The sequence below is a fragment of the Phyllopteryx taeniolatus genome, chromosome 7 (genome assembly GCF_024500385.1).
Source record: "Phyllopteryx taeniolatus isolate TA_2022b chromosome 7, UOR_Ptae_1.2, whole genome shotgun sequence".
NCBI lineage: Eukaryota > Metazoa > Chordata > Actinopteri > Syngnathiformes > Syngnathidae > Phyllopteryx > Phyllopteryx taeniolatus.
In genome coordinates, this window is record NC_084508.1 from 768,949 (window position 1) to 789,372 (window position 20,424).

The 20,424-nt window shown below is 47.7% G+C and overlaps 1 long non-coding RNA gene across 1 annotated transcript in view; it reads left to right on the top strand.

The window, feature by feature from the left end:
• Positions 1–3,066: 3,066 nt before the first annotated feature.
• The window catches only part of LOC133480821 (uncharacterized), a 53,138-nt gene continuing 35,780 nt past the window's right edge, over positions 3,067–20,424 (top strand). Inside the window, exons 1-2 of the long non-coding RNA XR_009789375.1 lie at positions 3,067–3,190; positions 5,081–5,204. This is a non-coding gene — a long non-coding RNA (uncharacterized LOC133480821). The remainder of the gene's footprint in view (positions 3,191–5,080; positions 5,205–20,424) is intronic.

Consider the following 20,424-nt stretch of genomic DNA (forward strand, 5'->3'; position numbering starts at 1 on the left):
TAGGATTTGACACAAACGATTGGTGGGAATCCAGCTTTCAGGGGAGGCCTCTCCTACGCCTCTCGGAGGTCGTGGGGCCAAGTGGCGAGCGTCAAAGCACTCAGTTTCGCTCCAGTAGTAGGCCTTTCTTGCATATATTGTAATATGACGACCTTTGTGATTTTGGCACGACCTTTAGGGGGCTTAATTTAGAGCTAGTGAGCTAAGATTTGACACAAACGATCGGTGGGAATCCACCTTTCAGGGGAGGCCTCTCCTACGCCTCTCAGAGGTTGTGGGGCCAAGCAGCGAGCGTCAAAGCACGCGGTTTCGCTCCAGTAGTAGGCCTTTATTGCCGAAATTGGAACATGACGATCCATTTGATTTTGGCAGGACTTTTGTGTGCTTTATTTCAGGATAGTGGGCTGAAACTTCAATCACCCAATTATTGGCAATCCAGCTTTCAGTGATGGCCTCCCCCGAGTCTCTGGACTGGTGTGGGGGCGAGCGTTAAAGCACTCAGTTTATCTCCAGTAGTAGGCCTTCCTTGCCTAAATTATAACATGACAACCACTGTGAATTTGGCACGACTTTTAGGGTGCTTAATTTAGAGCTAGTGAGCGAGGATTTGAGACAAACGATCGGTGGGAATCCAGCTTTCAGGGGAGGCCTCTCCTTCGCCTCTCGGTAGTCGTGGGGCCGAGTGGCGAGCGTCAAAGCACTCAGTTTCGCTCCAGTAGTAGGCCTTTCTTGCATATATTGTAATATGACGACCTTTGTGACTTTGGCACTACCTTTAGGGTCCTTAATTGAGAGCTAGTGAGCTAGGATTTGACGCAAACGATCGGTGGGAATCCAGCTTTCAGGGGAGTTCTCTCCTACGCCTCTCGGAGGTCGTGGGGCCAAGTGGCGAGCGGCAAAGCATTCACTTTCTCTCCAGTAGTAGGCCATCCTTGCCTAAATAATAACATGACAACCTCTGTGAATTTTGAACGACTTTTAGGGTGCTTAATTTAGAGCTAGTGAGCGAGGATTTGACACAAACGATCGGTGGGAATCCAGCTTTCAGGGGAGGCCACTCCTTCGCCTCTCGGATGTCGTGGGGCCGAGTGGCGAGCGTCAAAGCACTCAGTTTCGCTCCAGTAGTAGGCCTTTCTTGCATATATTGTAATATGACGACCTTTGTGACTTTGGCACGACCTTTAGGGTCCTTAATTGAGAGCTAGTGAGCTAGGATTTTAAGCAAACGATCGGTGGGAATCCAGCTTTCAGGGGAGGGCTCTCCTACGCCTCTCGGAGGTCGTGGGGCCAAGTGGCAAGCGTCAAAGCATTCACTTTCTCTCCAGTAGTAGGCCATCCTTGCCTAAATAATAACATGACAACCTCTGTGAATTTGGAACGACTTTTACGGTGCTTAATTTAGAGCTAGTGAGCGAGGATTTGACACAAACGATCGGTGGGAATCCAGCTTTTAAGGGGAGGCCTCTCCTACGCCTCTCGGAGGTCGTGGGGCCGAGCGGCGAGCGTCAAAGCACTCAGTTTCGCTCCAGTAGTAGGCCTTTCTTTCATATATTGTAATATGACGACCTTTGTGATTTTGGCACGACCTTTAGGGTGCTTAATTTAGAGCTAGTGAGCTAAGATTTGACACAAACGATCGGTGGGAATCCAGCTTTTAGGGGAGGCCTCTCCTACGCCTCTCGGAGGTCGTGGGGCCGAGCGGCGAGCGTCAAAGCACTCGGTTTTGCTCCAGTAGTAGGCCTTTTTTGCCTAAATTGGAACATGACGACCTCTATGATTTTGGCAGGACTTTTGTGTGCTTAATTTCAGGATAGTGGGCTGAAACTTCAATCACCCAATTATTGGGAATCCAGCTTTCAGTGGAGGCCTCCCCCGAGTCTCTGAACTGTTGTGGGGGCGAGCGGCGAGCTTCAAAGCACTCAGTTTCGATCCAGTAAGTAGGCCTTCCTTGCCTAGCACTCGGTTTTGCTCCAGTAGTAGGCCTTTATTGCATATATTGCAATATGACGACCTTTGTGACTTTGGCACGACCTTGAGGGTGCGTAATTTAGAGCTAGTGAGCTAGGATTTGACACAAACGATTGGTGGGAATCCAGCTTTCAGGGGAGGGCTCTCCTACACCTCTCGGAGGTCGTGGGGCCGAGTGGCGAGCGTCAAAGCACTCAGTTTCTCTCCAGTAGTAGGCCATCCTTGCCTAAAAATTAATATGATAACCTCTGTGAATTTGGCACGACTTTCAGGTTGCTTAATTTAGAGCTAGTGAGCTAGGATTTGACACAAACGATCGGTGGGAATCCAGCTTTCAGGGGAGGCCTCTCCTACGCCTCTCGGAGGTTGTGGGGCCAAGCAGCGAGCATCAAAGCACTCGGTTTTGCTCCAGTCGTAGGCCGTTATTGCCTAAATTGGAACATGACGACCTATATGATTTTGGCAGGACGTTTTTGTGCTTAATTACAGGAAGGTGGGCTGAAACTTCAATCACCCATTTATTGGGAATCCAGCTTTCAGTGGAGGCCTCCCCCGAGTCTCTGGACTGTTGTGGGGGCGAGCGGCGAGCTTCGAAGCACTCAGTTTCGAGCCAGTAAGTAGGCCTTCCTTTCCTAAATTATAACATGACAACCTCTGTGAATTTGGCACGACTTTTAGGGCACTTAACTTCGAGCTAGTGCGCAAAGATTTGACCCAAACGATAGGTGGGAAGCCAGCTTTCAGGGGAAGCCTCTCCCAAGCCTTTCGGAGGTGGTGTGGCAGAACGGCGAGCGTTAAAGCATTCAGTTTCGCTCCAGTAGTCGGCCTTTCTTGCATATATTGTAATATGACGACCTTTGTGACTTTGGCACGACCATGAGGGTGCTTAATTTAGAGCTAGTGAGCTAGGATTTGACACAAACGATCGGTGGGAATCCAGCTTTCAGGGGAGGCCTCTCCTACGCCTCTCGGAGGTCGTGGGGCCGAGCGGCGAGCATCAAAGCACTCGGTTTTGCTCCAGTAGTAGACCGTTATTGCCTAAATTGGAACATGACGACCTATATGATTTTGGCAGGACGTTTTTGTGCTTAATTACAGGAAGGTGGGCTGAAACTTCAATCACCCATTTATTGGGAATCCAGCTTTCAGTGGAGGTCTTCCCCGAGTCTCTGGACTGTTGTGGGGGCGAGCGGCGAGCTTCAAAGCACTCAGTTTCGAGCCAGTAAGTAGGCCTTCCTTTCCTAAATTATAACATGACAACCTCTGTGAATTTGGCACGACTTTTAGGGCACTTAACTTCGAGCTAGTGCGCAAAGATTTGACCCAAATGATAGGTGGGAAGCCAGCTTTCAGGGGAAGCCTCTCCCAAGCCTTTCGGAGGTGGTGTGGCAGAACGACGAGCGTTAAAGCACTCAGTTTCGCTCCAGTAGTCGGCCTTTCTTGCAAATATTGTAATATGACGACATTTGTGACTTTGGCACGACCATGAGGGTGCTTAATTTAGAGCTAGTGAGCTAGGATTAGACACAAACGATCGGTGGGAATCCAGCTTTAAGGGGAGGCCTCTCCTACGCCTCTCGGAGGTCGTGGGGCAAAGTGGCGAGCGTCAAAGCACTCAGTTTCGCTCCAGTAGTAGGCCTTTCTTGCATTTATTGTATTATGACGACCTTTGTGATTTTGGCACGAACTTTAGGGTCCTTAATTTAGAGCTAGTGAGCTAGGATTTGACACAAACGATTGGTGGCAATCCAGCTTTCAGTGGAGGCCTCCCCCGAGTCTCTGGACTGTTGTGTGGGCGAGCGTAAAGCACTCAGTTTCTCTCCAGTAATCGGCCATCCTTGCCTAAATAATAACATGACAACCTCTGTGAATTTGGCACGACTTTTAGGGTGCTTAATTTCGAGCTAGTGAGCTAGGATTTGACACAAACGATCGGTGGGAATCCATCTTTCAGAGGAGGCCTCTCCTACGTCTCTCGGAGGTCGTGGGGCCGAGCGGCGAGCGTCAAAGCACTCGGTTTTGCTCCAGTAGTAGGTCGTTATTGCCGAAATTGGAACATGACGATCCATATGATTTTGGCAGGACTTTTGTTTGCTTTATTTCAGGATAGTATGCTAAAACTTCAATCACCCAATTATTGGCAATCCAGCTTTCAGTGGAGGCATCCCCCGAGTCTCTGGACTGTTGTGTGGGCGAGCGTCAAAGCACTCAGATTCTCTCCAGTAGAAGGCCTTCCTTGCCTAAATTATAACATGACAACCACTGTGAATTTGGCACGACTTTTAGGGTGCTTAATTTAGAGCTAGTGAGCGAGGATTTGACACAAACGATCGGTGGGAATCCAGCTTTCAGGGGAGGTCCCTCCTTCACCTCTCGGATGTCGTGGGGCCGAGTGGCGAGCGTCAAAGCACTCGGTTTTGCTCCAGTAGTAGGTCGTTATTGCCGAAATTGGAACATGACGATCCATATGATTTTGGCCGGACTTTTGTGTGCTTTATTTCCGGATAGTGGGCTGAAACTTCAATCTCCCAATTATTGGCAATCCAGCTTTCAGTGGAGGCCTCCCCTGAGTCTCTGGACTGTTGTGGGGGCGAGCGGCGAGCTTCAAAGCATTCAGTTTCACTCCAGTAGTAGGCCTTCCTTGCTTTAATTATAACATGACAACCACTGTGAATTTGGCATGACTTTTAGGGTGCTAACTTTAGAGGTAGTGAGCTAGGATTTGACACAAACGATCGGTGGGAATCCAGCTTTCAGGGGAGGCCTCTCCTACGCCTCCCGGAGGTCGTGGGGTCGGGCGGTGAGCGTCAAAGCACTCGGTTTTGCTCCAGTAGTAGGCCTTTCTTGCATATATTTGTAATATGGTGACTTTTGTGACTTTGGCACGACCTTTAGGGTGCTTAATTTAGAGCTAGTGAGCTAGGATTTGAATCAAACGATCGGTGGGAATCCAGCTTTCAGGGGAGGCCTCTCCTACGCCTCTCGGAGGTCGTGGGGCCGAGCGGCGAGCATCAAAGCACTCGGTTTTGCTCCAGTAGTAGACCGTTATTGCCTAAATTGGAACATGACGACCTATATGATTTTGGCAGGACGTTTTTGTGCTTAATTACAGGAAGGTGGGCTGAAACTTCAATCACCCATTTATTGGGAATCCAGCTTTCAGTGGAGGTCTTCCCCGAGTCTCTGGACTGTTGTGGGGGCGAGCGGCGAGCTTCAAAGCACTCAGTTTCGAGCCAGTAAGTAGGCCTTCCTTTCCTAAATTATAACATGACAACCTCTGTGAATTGGGCACGACTTTTAGGGCACTTAACTTCGAGCTAGTGCGCAAAGATTTGACCCAAATGATAGGTGGGAAGCCAGCTTTCAGGGGAAGCCTCTCCCAAGCCTTTCGGAGGTGGTGTGGCAGAACGACGAGCGTTAAAGCACTCAGTTTCGCTCCAGTAGTCGGCCTTTCTTGCAAATATTGTAATATGACGACATTTGTGACTTTGGCACGACCATGAGGGTGCTTAATTTAGAGCTAGTGAGCTAGGATTAGACACAAACGATCGGTGGGAATCCAGCTTTAAGGGGAGGCCTCTCCTACGCCTCTCGGAGGTCGTGGGGCAAAGTGGCGAGCGTCAAAGCACTCAGTTTCGCTCCAGTAGTAGGCCTTTCTTGCATTTATTGTATTATGACGACCTTTGTGATTTTGGCACGAACTTTAGGGTCCTTAATTTAGAGCTAGTGAGCTAGGATTTGACACAAACGATTGGTGGCAATCCAGCTTTCAGTGGAGGCCTCCCCCGAGTCTCTGGACTGTTGTGTGGGCGAGCGTAAAGCACTCAGTTTCTCTCCAGTAATCGGCCATCCTTGCCTAAATAATAACATGACAACCTCTGTGAATTTGGCACGACTTTTAGGGTGCTTAATTTCGAGCTAGTGAGCTAGGATTTGACACAAACGATCGGTGGGAATCCATCTTTCAGAGGAGGCCTCTCCTACGTCTCTCGGAGGTCGTGGGGTCGGGCGGTGAGCGTCAAAGCACTCGGTTTTGCTCCAGTAGTAGGCCTTTCTTGCATATATTTGTAATATGGTGACTTTTGTGACTTTGGCACGACCTTTAGGGTGCTTAATTTAGAGCTAGTGAGCTAGGATTTGAATCAAACGATCGGTGGGAATCCAGCTTTCAGGGGAGGCCTTTCCTATGCCTCTCGGAGGTCGTGGGGCCGAGCGGCGATCGTCAAAGCACTCGGTTTTGCTCCAGTAGTAGGCCTTTATTGCCGAAATTGGAACATGACGATCCATATGATTTTGGCCGGACTTTTGTGTGCTTTATTTCCGGATAGTGGGCTGAAACTTCAATCTCCCAATTATTGGCAATCCAGCTTTCAGTGGAGGCCTCCCCCGAGTCTCTGGACTGTTGTGGGGGCGAGCGGCGAGCTTCAAAGCATTCAGTTTCACTCCAGTAGTAGGCCTTCCTTGCTTTAATTATAACATGACAACCACTGTGAATTTGGCATGACTTTTAGGGTGCTAACTTTAGAGGTAGTGAGCTAGGATTTGACACAAACGATCGGTGGGAATCCAGCTTTCAGGGGAGGCCTCTCCTACGCCTCCCGGAGGTCGTGGGGTCGGGCGGTGAGCGTCAAAGCACTCGGTTTTGCTCCTGTAGTAGGCCTTTCTTGCATATATTTGTAATATGGTGACTTTTGTGACTTTGGCACGACCTTTAGGGTGCTTAATTTAGAGCTAGTGAGCTAGGATTTGAATCAAACGATCGGTGGGAATCCAGCTTTCAGGGGAGGCCTTTCCTATGCCTCTCGGAGGTCGTGGGGCCGAGCGGCAATCGTCAAAGCACTCGGTTTTGCTCCAGTAGTAGGCCTTTATTGCCGAAATTGGAACATGACGATCCATATGATTTTGGCCGGACTTTTGTGTGCTTTATTTCCGGATAGTGGGCTGAAACTTCAATCTCCCAATTATTGGCAATCCAGCTTTCAGTGGAGGCCTCCCCCGAGTCTCTGGACTGTTGTGGGGGCGAGCGGCGAGCTTCAAAGCATTCAGTTTCACTCCAGTAGTAGGCCTTCCTTGCTTTAATTATAACATGACAACCACTGTGAATTTGGCATGACTTTTAGGGTGCTAACTTTAGAGGTAGTGAGCTAGGATTTGACACAAACGATCGGTGGGAATCCAGCTTTCAGGGGAGGCCTCTCCTACGCCTCCCGGAGGTCGTGGGGTCGGGCGGTGAGCGTCAAAGCACTCGGTTTTGCTCCAGTAGTAGGCCTTTCTTGCATATATTTGTAATATGGTGATTTTTGTGACTTTGGCACGACCTTTAGGGTGCTTAATTTAGAGCTAGTGAGCTAGGATTTGAATCAAACGATCGGTGGGAATCCACCTTTCAGGGGAGGCCTCTCCTACGCCTCTCAGAGGTTGTGGGGCCGAGCGGCGAGCGTCAAAGCACTCGGTTTCGCTCCAGTAGTAGGCCTTTATTGCCGAAATTGGAACATGACGACCCATTTGATTTTGGCAGGACCTTTGTGTGCTGTATTTCAGGATAGTGGGCTGAAACTTCAATCACCCAATTATTGGCAATCCAGCTTTCAGTGGAGACCTCCCCCGAGTCTCTGGACTGTTGTGGGGGTGAGTGTCAAAGCACTCAGTTTCGCTCCAGTAGTTGGCCTTCCTTGCCTAAATTATAACATGACAACCTCTGTGAATTTGGCACGACCTTTAGGGTGCTTAATTTAGAGCTAGTGAGCTAGGATTTGACACAAACGATCGGTGGGAATCCAGCTTTCAGGGGAGGCCTCTCCTACGCCTCTCGGATGTTGTGGGGCCGAGCGGCGAGCGTCAAAGCACTCGGTTTTGCTCTAGTAGTAGGCCTTTATTGCCTAAATTGGAACATGACGACCTATATGATTTTGGCAGGACTTTTGTGTGCTTAATTTTAGGATAGTGGGCTGAAACTTTAACCACCCAATTAATGGCAATCCAGCTTTCAGTGGAGGCCTCCCCCGAGTCTCTGGACTGTTGTGGGGGCGAGTGTCAAAGCACTCAGTTTCGCTCCAGTCGTTGGCCTTCCTTGCCTAAATTATAACATGACAACCTCTGTGAATTTATTTCAGCTTTCAGTGGAGGCCTCCCCCGAGTCTCTGGACTGTTGTGGGGGCGAGCGGCGAGCTTCAAAGCATTCAGTTTCGATCCAGTAAGTCGGCTTTCCTTGCCTTCCTTGGCACGACTTTTAGGGCACTTAATTTAAGATTTTAACTTTATTCCTTTATTGCCTAAATTGGAACATGACGACCGATATGATTTTGGCAGGACTTTTGTGTGCTTTATTTCAGGATATAGGGCTGAAACATCAATCACCCAATTATTGGGAATCCAGCTTTCAGTGGAGGCCTCCCCTGAGTCTCAGGACTGTTTTGGGGGCGAGCGTCAAAGCACTCAGTTTCGCTCCAGTAGTAGGGCTTCCTTGCCTAAATTATAACATGACAACCTCTGTGAATTTGGCACGACTTTAGGGCGCTTAACTTCCAGCTAGTGCGCTAAGATTTGACACAAACGATAGGTGGGAAGCCAGCTTTCAGGGGAAGGAGAGAGATGCAAATATGTTGACTGGTGCCAGCAGTGTGCTAGCTAGATGGAAAGAATACTTCGAGGAGTTGATGAATGAGGAAAATGAGAGAGAAGGGAGAGTAGAAGAAGCAAGTGTTGTGGACCAGGATGTTGCAATGATTAGTAATGAGGAAGTTCGAAAGGCATTTAAGAATATGAAAATGGAAAGGCAGTTGGTCCTGATGACATTCCTGTGGCGGTATGGAAGCATCAAGGAGAGGTGGCTGTGGAGTTTTTGACCAGCTTGTTCAATAGAATTCTTGCGCGTGAAAAGATGCCTGAGGAATGGAGGAAAAGTGTGCTGGTACCCATATTTAAGAACAAGGGTGAAGTGCATGGCTGTGGGAACTGTAGAAGAATAAAGTTGATGAGTCAAACAATGAAGTTATGGGAAAGAGGAGGGGAGGCTAGACTCAAGACAGAAGTGAGTATTTGCGAGCAACAGTGTGGTTTCATGCCTAGAAAGAGTACCACAGATGCATTATTTGACTTGAGGATGTTGATGGAAAAGTACAGAGAAGGTCAGAAGGAGCTACATTGTGTCTTTGTGTCTCGAGAAAGCCTATGACAGAGTATCCAGAGAGGAACTGTGGTAATGCATGCGGAAGTCTTTAGTGGCAGAGAAGTATGTTAGAATAATGCAGGACATGTACGAGGGAAGCAGAACAGCGGTGTGGTTTGCTGTCGGTGTGACAGACGAATTTAAGGTGGAAGTGGGACTGCATCAGGGATCAGCCCTGAGCCCCTTCCTGTTTGCAGTGGTGATGGATAGGCTGACAGATGAGTTTAGATTGGAATCTCCGTGGACCATGATGTTTGCAGATCACATTGTGATCTGCAGTGAAAGCAGGTAGCAGGTGGAGGAACAGTTAGAAAAATGGAGGCATGCACTGGAAAGCAGAGGAATGAAGATTAGCCGAAGTAAGACAGAATATATGTGCATAAATGAGAGGGGTGGTGGGAGAAGAGTGATGCTACAGGGAGAAGAGATAGCAACGGTGAAGGACCTTAAATACTTGTGGTCACCCGTCCAGAGCAATGGTGATTGTGGTAAGCAAATAAAAAAACGGGTCCAAGCAGGTTGGAACGGGTGGAGGAAGGTGTCACGTGTGTTATGTGACAGAAGAGTCTCTGCTGGAATGAAGGGCAAAGTCTATAAGACAGTGGCAAAGTCAGCCATGATGTACGTATTAGAGACAATGGCACTGAAGAGACAACAGGAAACAGAGGTGGAGGTGGCAGAAATGAAGATGTTGAGGTTCGCTCTCGGAGTGACCAGGTTGGATAAAATTAGAAATGAACTCATCAGAGGGACAGCCAAGGTTCGATGTTTTGGAGACAAAGTTAGAGAGAGCAGACTTCGATGGTTTGGACACGTCTGGAGGAGAAATAGTGAGTATAGTGGTAGAAGGATGCTGCCAGGCAAGAGAGCTAGAGGAAGACCAAAGAGAAGGTTGATGGATGTCGTAAGGTAAGACGTGAGGGCAGTTGGTGTTCGAGAGGATGCAGGAGGAATTGTTAAGCCGCGCTTCTTAAGCTTTAAATCACATTTTTTAATCGTTCATCCCTTGATTGATCTACGCAGGTCAAATTTGGATTATGAATTTTCGGTTGCAGGAAACCTAAACAAAGCCACACTTTGACTGTTTGTAAAAGTTTGTAAGCAGTGCACCATCAACAATGTGTAGAGTGGGGACAGGGTGCTGCTCACCTCAACTCGGACGTTGTGAGTCGGTGGACCGAATACTTTGAAACTTCCTCAATTCCACCGACACCCCTTCCCATGAGGAAGCGGAGTCTGGGTTCTCTGAGGCGGGCTCTCTTATCTCTGGGGTTGAGGTCACCGAGGTGGTAAAAAAGCTCCTCGGTGGCAATGCCCCGGGGGTTGGATGAGATTCCCCTGCAGTTCCTAAAGGCTCTGGATGTTGTGGGGCTGTCGTGGTTGACACGCCTCTGCAACATCCCATGGACATCGGGGACAGTGCCTCTGTATTGGCAGACTGGGGTGGTGGTCCCCCTTTTTAAGAAGGGGGACCGGAGGGTGTGTTCCAACTACAGGGGGATAACACTCCTCAGCCTCGCTGGTAAGGTGTATTCAGGGGTGCTGGAGAGAAGGGTCTGTCGGGAGATCGAATCTCAGATCCAGGAGGAGCAGTGTGATTTTCGTCCTAGGCGTGGAACAGTGGACCAGTTCTACACCCTCGTCACTGTCCTCAAGGGTGCATGGGAGTTCGCCCCAACCAGTCTACATGCGTTTTGTGGACTTGGAGAAGGCGTTCGACCGTGTCCCTCGGGGAGTCCTGTGGGGGATAATTTGGGAGTACGGGGTACCGAACCCCCTGATATGGACTGTTTGGTCCCTGTACGACCGGATTCGGAGTTTGGTATGCATATCTGGCAGTCTAAGTTTGACTCGTTCCCGGTGAGGGTTGGACTCTGCCAAGGCTGCCCTTTGTCACCGATTCTGTTCATAACTTTTATCGACAGAATTTCAAGGTGCAGCCGAGGCGTAGAGGGGGTCTAGTTTGGTGGCCTCAGTATTGCATCTCTGCTTTTTGCAGAGGATGTGGGTCTGTTGGCTCATCAAGCCGTGATCTCCAACTCTCACTGGAGCAGTTCGCAGCCGAGTGTGAAGCGGCTGGGATGAGAATCAGCATCTCCAAATCTGAGACCACGGTCCTCAGTCGGAAAAGGGTGGCGAGGATGAGTTCCTGCCCCAAGTGGAGGTTTTCAAGTATCTTGGGGTCTTGTTCACGAGAGAGTGAGGAATGGAACGGGAGATCGACAGGTGGATTGGTGCAGCGTCTGCAGTGATGCGGACTTTGTATTGGTCCGTTGTGGTAAAGAAGGAGCTAAGCCGAAAGGCGAAGCTCTCAATTTACCGGTCGATCTTTGTTCCTACACTCACCTATGGTCACAAGCTGTGGGTCGTGACCAAAAGAACAAGATCCCGGATACAAGCGACCAAAATGAGTTCCCTCCGCACGGTGTCCGGGCTCACCCTTAGAGAGAGGGTGAGAAGCTCGGTCATCCGCGAGGATCTCAGAGTAGAGCCGCTGCTTCTCCACATCGAGAGGAGCCAGATCAGGTGGCTGGGGCATCTGATTCGGATGCCTCCCGGACGCATCCTTGGTGAGGTGTTCCGGGCACGTCCCACAGGGAGGAGACCCCGGGGAAGACCCAGGAAACGCTGGAGAGACTATGTCTTTCGGCTGGGAACGCCTTGGCATCCCCCCGGAAGAGCTGGAAGAAGTGGCTGGGGAGAGGGAAGTCTGGGTGTCCCTGCTAAAGCTACTGCCGCCGCAACCCGACCCTGGATAAGCGGTAGAAAATGGATGGATGGATAAATTGGAATAAAGGGAAATAGCATACCTGAGCAGTGGTGCTACTTCTAAAGTAAATGTCTGTTTATACATCTGAGACCAGCAGTGTTTCCTTGTCATTTGTAACAGAGAGTCTTTAAACTATTCACTCTACTTCTCACTATCCTACATTTATTTTTCATTGTCATTGGCTTTCTACTCCTCCTACTTACAATTTATAAATGAGTTACTTATGTTTGTCGGCACGGTAGACAACTGGTTAGCACATCTGCCTCAAAATTCTGAGGACCGGGGTTCAAATCCCCGTCTGTGTGGAGTTTGCATGTTCTCCCCGTGCCTGCGTGGGTTTCTTCCGGGTAATCTGGTTTCCTCCCACATCCCCAAAACACGTGTGGTAGGTTGATTGAAGACTCTAAATTGCCCCTAGGTTTGAATGTTAATGAGAGTAGTTGTTTGTTTATATGTGCCCTGCAGTTGGCTGGCGACTAGTTCAGGGTGTACCCCGCCTCTCGCCCGAAGATAGCTGGGATAGGTTCCAGCACACCCGCGACACTAGTGAGCATAAGCGGTCCAGAAAATGGATGGATGGATAGACACTTATGTTGCCCCCTGATGTTGTATGTCATGAACGGAACAGAGGACAGGACCCAAAATCCATGACTCCAATACAAATGGACAGTTTCATAAAAGAGAGGTTTAGTAAACGAGCATAGGTCGGCACACAGGCAGGCAATCCGAAAAGGCAACAGTATCCAAAATACGTGAGGCAAAGAGGCAAGGTCAATAATCGGAACAGGGTCTAGTCTTACTTTGAGTCTGTGACGTGGAAACAAGGACTGCTGGAACGTGACAACAAGGTGTAACGAACTGGCGACCAGCAAGAATGAGACACGAGGTTAAATGCAAGGGGTAATTAGGGTAAACGATGCACAGGTGGGGAAGATGCTCTCAGGAGCAGGTGTGTACGAGACGACAACAACCAGAACACACACCCATGACAGTACGCCCCCCTTAACCCCTTAGAGAGATAAGCACAAGGATGTAACTTGCCATCCTTGAGACATTACTGTGAGAGCACTGCATCGACTTCTACAATGATCTGCTGTTTGGGATCTTGCAAAGTGAGGATGGGAGCGGAGTTAAAGCTCGATTTTAGTTTCTGTAAAGCTGATTGACAAACCGGGTTCCACACAAATGGTCTGTGTGGCAATGTAAGATCATGCAAAGGCGAGGCTATTGAACTGAAATTTCTAATGAATTTTCTGAAGAAGTTTGCGAACCCTAAGAACCTTTGTACATCCTTGCTTGATGTGGGAGTAGGCCAATTCATCACGGCATCGACTTTGCAAGGGTCCATTTTGACTTCACCTTGAGCCAGCACAAAACCCAGAAAAGAAACGGACACCTTGTGGAACTCACATTTCTCAGCCTTGACAAAGTTCATTATGCAGTAACTGCTGCAACACAGAGCGGACATGAATAATGTGAGTCTCCTCATCCGGAGAGAAAATCAAAATATCATCCAAATAGACAAAAACATTCACATTCAACATGTCATGCTGGACATCATTGACAAGGTTTTGGAAAACAGCTTAAGCGTTAGTGATTCCAAAAGGCATTACCAAATACTCATAATGTCCCGTTGGTGTGTTGAATGCTGTTTTCCATTCATCCCCCTCCCTCATCCTGACAAGATGATACGCATTTCTTAAATCTAGTTTGGTGAAAACCTTGTCTCCCTCCAGGAACTCAAAGGCGGTGGAGATGAGGGGAAGAGGGTACCTGTTTTTCACAGTTATGTCGTTGAGACCCCGGTAATTGATACAGTGTCGCAGGGTCTTGTCCTTTTTGTCCACAAAGAAAAATCCTGTTCCCGCGGGGGATGAAGATGGGCAAATAATCCCGGCTGCCAGTGATTCATCCATATACTCCTTCATAGCCTTGGGTTTCCTCCCACATCCCAAAAACATGCATGAATTGGAGACTCTAAATTGCCCATAGGCGTGACTGTGAGTGGCAATGGTTGTTTGTTTGTATGTGCCCTGCGATTGGCTGGCAACCAGTTCAGGGTGTACCCCGCCTGCTGCCCGATGATAGCTGGGATAGGCTCCAGCCCGCCCGCGACCCTAGTGAGGAGAAGCGGCTCAGAAAATGGATGGATGGATGGATGTCGTTGAGACCCCGGTAATCGATACAGTGTCGCAGGGTCTTGTCCTTTTTGTCCACAAAGAAAAATTCTGCTCCTGCAGGGGATGAAGATGGGCAAATAATCCCGGCTGCCAGGGATTCATCCACATACTCCTTCATAGCCTTGTGTTCTCACCCTGAAAGAAAGAACAACCTCCCTAGTGGAGGTGTGGTTCCAGGCAGCAAGTTAATTGCACAGTCATACGGTCTGTCGGGCGGAAGGGATTTGGCCTTGGACTTGTTAAAAACGTCTTCAATGTCCTGGTAACAGGTGGGCACTTGAGATAAATCAGGATCCCCAGATGGGGTCTGCGGATTGTCATTTGAAACATAGCCCTGAAGCTCACATGGAGGCTTGAAACAGTTCTGGGCGCAATTGCTGCCCCATGACATAACATGCCCAGAAGACCAGTCAATGTGGGGGTTATGTAATTTCAATCGTGGGTTCCGTAAAATAAGGTCATAATTCATGGCGTAAAAAACATGAAGACTAATGCGTTCCGAGTGATCTTGCCCATAAAACTGCCGTCTGCAGCATAGGTGTTGCAGTGGCGTCTTATTTGAAAGGTTCTAACGTGCATACGTCTAACGAGGAGGAAGTTGAGTAAATTTGTGTCAGAACCAGAGTCAATCAATACCCGTACCCTTGTTACCGGCACCGGCAACCTTGACGTGACAGTTGCTCACGGAATGACCCAACTGCCCGCAGTAGAAGCACCGCCCTTCCCTCAGCCGGTGTTGACGTTCCTCAGGGGAGAGATGGAACCTGCCCAGTTGCATGACGGTAGCCAGTGGATTGAGACCGGCATCAGGGGATCTGCCTTGGTTTGGCTGGTCAACGAGGCTCGTCCTCCAAGTACGCGGTGACGCATCCCTCCGCTGATCTCTGTCCAGGTCGCGATCCAAAAGCCTTTTGTCGATCTTTATGGCGAGAGCGATGAGAGTGTCCAAGTCGGTCGGCAGGTCTAGTGGGACCAAACGATCCTTGATGGCGGGGGATAGTCCTTGAAAAATCGAGTAGTGCCCTGTTGTTCCACTGACTCTCAGCTGCTAGAATGCGAAACTCAATCGCGTAAGCTGACACCCTGTGCTTGCCTTGTTGTAAGGTGACAAGGGAGCGAGCTGCCTCACGATCTGGTGTGGAATACTGAAAAACTTGCTCCAGAGTCTTTACGAAAAAAGCCCAAGAATGACACGCGGCGGAATTGCGGCTCCATTCAGCAGTAGCCTACGCCGCCGCACGACCAGTCAGGTGGGAAATGACAAAAGCGATCTTGGCCCGCTTGGTGGGGAAGGCAGCTTGCCTGCAGCTCAAAGTGGAGTTCGCACTGAGTGATGAATGGCTTAATATTCCCAGAATCTCCAGAGAACCTCTCCGGTGGAGAGAGCTGATTTATGATTTTAAACCCATTTTATCAAATTTGTAGACAAGATTCTAGCCGATGGGTGTGGTCTTCTCCGTCCCTGTTCGACACGCCCCCGGGGTACTTAACCCTGGCGCTCATGTGTTTTGCTCTCTCTTGTGTTTTTTCTCTCCTCTTGTCTTGCTGGCAGCTCGCCAGCTGAGCTGGCCGTGGCCAACCCTCCTTTTGCCTTATTCGGGCACACGGTTCAGTAAAAGCTGGGAAAGAACAGACTTGGCTTCCCAGCCTAACCGTGGGCCACCGCTAGGCAATCAGAGCAGCTACTAGGAAGGTACCCGGTACACTTCCAGCCAGGCGGGATCGCTCTGAAATACCTTTATTACGCATCCACTTTCACTGTATTCACAGACAATAATCCCCTCACATATGTTTTGAGCATAGCCAAGTTGAATGCAGCTGGGCATCGCTGGGTAGGTGAACTTGCCGATTTTCACTTTACCATCAAGTATCATCCGGGTAAATCAAATGCAGATGCTGATACCCTGTCTAGATACCCAGTTAAACTGCCAGATCAAATGACTCAGTACACAGAGACTATACGTCCTGAAGTAATCTCTTCCATTTGGCAAGGAGACAAAGCAATGAAAGAGTGAAGTGCCGTGGGTTGCCACTTTACAGTTAAAACTCAAATGAAAGTGACATACTCTCTGAAGGAACTCCTGTCATCTCACCTGAAAATATCAGAGCAGCTCAAAAAGAGGATGCTGCAATCTCAAGTGGTGATACAATTGAAAAAGAGAGGATGAAATCCAAATGAAAAGGATAAGAGACAAATGACACATAATACAAGGAGACTGGTTCATGAATGGAACAAACTAAAACTTGAAAAGGACTGTTACATTGATGTGCTGAACTGAGAAAACAGTTGGTTGTTCCTGAAAAACTGAGCAAAACTCTTTTGAAACAAACATTTGCATGATGATATGGGACATGTAGGTGCTGACAAAGTCATTCACTTAGTGAGTGAACGCTTCTATTGGCCCTACATGCAGAGAGAAATAGAAGATTACGTTATCCGTCAATGCATTTGTTTAAAACAAAAACACCCTTGTGTTCCAGACAAAGCTCCAATGGGTTCAATCAAAACAAGTGTTCCATTTGAACTTGTATCAATTAACAATCTTCACCTTGAACCAAATGAAGGCGGTGATGAATACATATTAGTTTTGGTAGATCATTTCACACGTTTTGCGCAAGCTTATCCAACAAGAAATGAGTCTGGCAGACCTGCTGCTGAGAAAATGTTTTACGATTTTATCCAGAGGTTTGAATATGCTGAAAAACCCCACCATGATCAGGGCAGAGAATTAAAAAACAGCTTATTCCAGAGACTCCAACAGTTAGCGGGGATAGCTAATCCTTGAAATACTCATCCACTGGGAAATCCCATCGATAGACTGAACAGAACCCTCCTACAAATGTTACGCACCCTACAGGAAGAAGAAATTACAGTGGAAAGAACATTTACCACACATCCTCCATGCGTACAATTGTACTCGACACGAATCAACTGGGTACTCACCATTCTTTCTCCTGTATGGTAGAATGCCAAGAGTACCACTTGACCTACTTTTTGACATAAAACCTGAAAGGGACAGCCAAACAAAACAAGCATAAGATGATAAATGGTCTACGCAACTGCAGGAAGCATACAAAATAGCTTCAGAAAATAGCTAGAAAAGCTCAGCTAAAGGGAAAAGGTACTATGAGCAACACACATAAGGCATTCCTTTACAACTTGGAGACCGAGTACTGGTCAAGAATCTCTCAGACCTGGAAAACTAAGACCTTATTAGGAAAAGTCCATCCACCAAGTTGTTAAAAACATTGGAAATGGACCTGTTTACCAAGTTCTAAAATCTCAGAGTTTTGCACAGAAATCTTCTATTACCAGTCAATTACTTACCACTGGAAAAATACCAGAATCAAAATATAAACTGAACAGGACAGAATACAGAGGGATACACATATCACTGGTCTTGTGGACCTGTGAATCAACGAAACAGAACTCAACCTCAGACCATGAACTCAGAGCTGCAGCCCCTGAATTTAAACCCTTAAGGCGAAGTACTCAATCACTGCCAAAACCAAGCACATCACCCCGAGTTGCTGTGCAAAACCCAAACATGTCAATCCCAGCTGTCGCACTTCATTCAGTGCCAAGGCCAGCTCCTATTGTCACAGTTCCAGCTGATGTTACACCGAACGAGACATATGAAAGGGACAATGTCAATGAAAATATTACTGTTGCAAACAATTATTTGGAAACGGCTACTTCAGGTGAACAATGTGATAAGGTGTCAGATTCAAATGCACATGAGGATATCACAACAGCACAGAGATCAATCTGAACAGTGAAACCGAAGGAAATTCTCACCTAGAACCAGTTTGGACAGCCATCTTACCAAGTATGGAAAACATGATGTTTGCCTGTGTGCCTCACCCAATCCCCTACTACCCAGCACAACCTGACGTGTACTATTAAGACACCACCTTAATTTTCTGGGTGATTTACCAATTTTTTTATTGTTATGAGTTTATACACTACCAAACCAGCAGATGGTGCTGTAAGTGTAGCTGTGGACTAGAGGGGTATGCGCAGCTTCAGAAGTAAACACTGTGGCCGACTGATGAACGTATCCTGTTGTCTGTCGGCAGTCTGTCCACCGTAGTTTATTGGCTGCAAAGGGAAGACTATCTGTGTGCCAGTTGTTGCCGCTCAGCTTTCCCTTGAGCTGGCACTAACACTATTGTGGAGCATAAATATGCTATGGTAGAGTGGAATGAGTGGACTATTCAGAAAGGGTCTGGTTCAACAATGTTAAATGCTCTATGTGATGGAGATACAAAAATAGTCAGAGAGAACAGAAAAAATATGAAAGCAATTGTGGAGTCATTGCATTTCACTGCATGCCAGGGACTTTCACAAAGAGGAGACAGAGAATGACACTCACCCAGGGAAACTTCCTTTAACTTTTACAGATTCTAGGCAAATTTGACAAAACAATTGCAGAAAAGATAGCAGATATTCCAAGAAATGGAAAGTACGCGCAGATATGTGATGAAATACAAGATGCTGAAATGTCTGCTTTAAAGGTAGATGAAAGTAAGGACCTGAGTAAAATGGAACAAGTATCTTTGGTGGTGCACGATGTGAAAAATGATGTCGTGGAAGGATTTCTCCATTTCACGCCAGTTGATGGTTTAAACACAGTCATCTTTTTGCTATAATCATTCTCAGTAAATATAACATTGATTACACTACCTGTATTGGGCAGTGTTATGACAGCACTGCATTAATGTCCGGTGTTCACACTGGGGTTTAAGAAAAATTCAGAAGAGGTCCCTCGTGTAATCTACATTAATTGGCATGCTCACCGACTCAATCAAGTTTTGGTGGACCGTGTCAGAAATGTGAAGCCAGCAGGGGATTTCTTTTTTACTATTATACAAGATACATACAAGTTTACCTCAGCCTTCTCACCAACTCATTGACCTTATGCCAGTACTAATCGCCGTGGGCAGTGCAAAAAAAAACTTCCTGCCATCATTGCAACTTTAAATGACATTAAAGCGCAACCAAATACACAGAGCCACTGATGAACAGTCATTACTCTCCTTCATTGATGCTGAATTCATCCTGCAACTTATCCTGTTTGAGGATCATTTTCGTGCAGCAAAGTTCATGTCTGAGACGAGTCCCCTGATCTTTTGCTGGAGACTGCCACCGACCTTTATTTTAATACACAGTGGAGGACACGCAGTCGCAGCCACATGCTTCATGTTTGGGGTATTCGTCCACCGTCCCTGGTGTCTCTAGTGTCACAGGAATCCTGAAATTGATTGCACATGATTAAAATGTGTTAAAATGACAAAATTTACCCCTCTCCTACTAAACAAATATGTCATTTTAACAGATTCTAATCATACGCAACCGATGTAAATTTTCAAATTAAATTCAAAGGATTGTTTTCTTGTGCTGTCATCACTGTTGTCACATACGCAGAGGTTTCATCTACTGTTCCTTTGCGTCTCCTCCGGTATCCCCAGTGTCTGTGATGGAATTACACTCCAATAATCTGCTGTTGCTGCCTGCCAAACCGGCTGTGTCCTCACCCATGCTGTGCTGGAGTCATGAGTGTAGAGGCAATAGGTGGCATGAGCTTCATCAATTTATAGGATACCCTTTACTCCTTCTAAACAACACAGTAGACCACTGTCAGGATGGCTGAGCAGTCCAAGGTGTTGTGTTCAAGTTGCAATTTCTATGGAGGTGTGGGTTCAAATCCCACTCTTGACATTGTCTAATGTATAAAGACAATGTGTACATTCTGCCTTTTATTTCCTTTTTGGTGAGTGCGCCTCTGCTGAGGGCATTCAATGTTCACATGGCTAGTGACAATGTGACCCGGAAGGGCGTGATAAAGGCGAACACCTCCTCACCCCTCCCCGATCTGAGCGCGAGTAGTGCTTACTTATAGGAATAATGTGCTCGTCACAGACTGTCAATAATGAACACCATCTTCACACATAAGGGTTTCCAGATGAGCACTTGAGACCAGGACAACCTAAGGCCGCAGCTCGATGATCAACTTTCTGGTCATGTCATCGGACTTGCTGCCGCATTTCTTGGACACTGGGGTCAAAAGAGGGACGGAGCTGCAATCTGATTCCCACCGGGTTGTGTGTTTGCTTCGATGTTGTGGGCAGATGTCAGTTCGACCTGAAAAATAATTACTTATTGTGAGGGTGTGCTGGTAATGTCTGGCAGAGTCCCCAGTCAGAAGGAGCTTCAACTCCCACCTCCGACAAAACTTTGTCCATGTCCCGGGGGAAGCAGGGGACATTAGGTCCGAGTGGTCCATGTTCTGTCAACAGACTTTGTCTTCAATCTCATGCTCTTGACTTTGATTCCT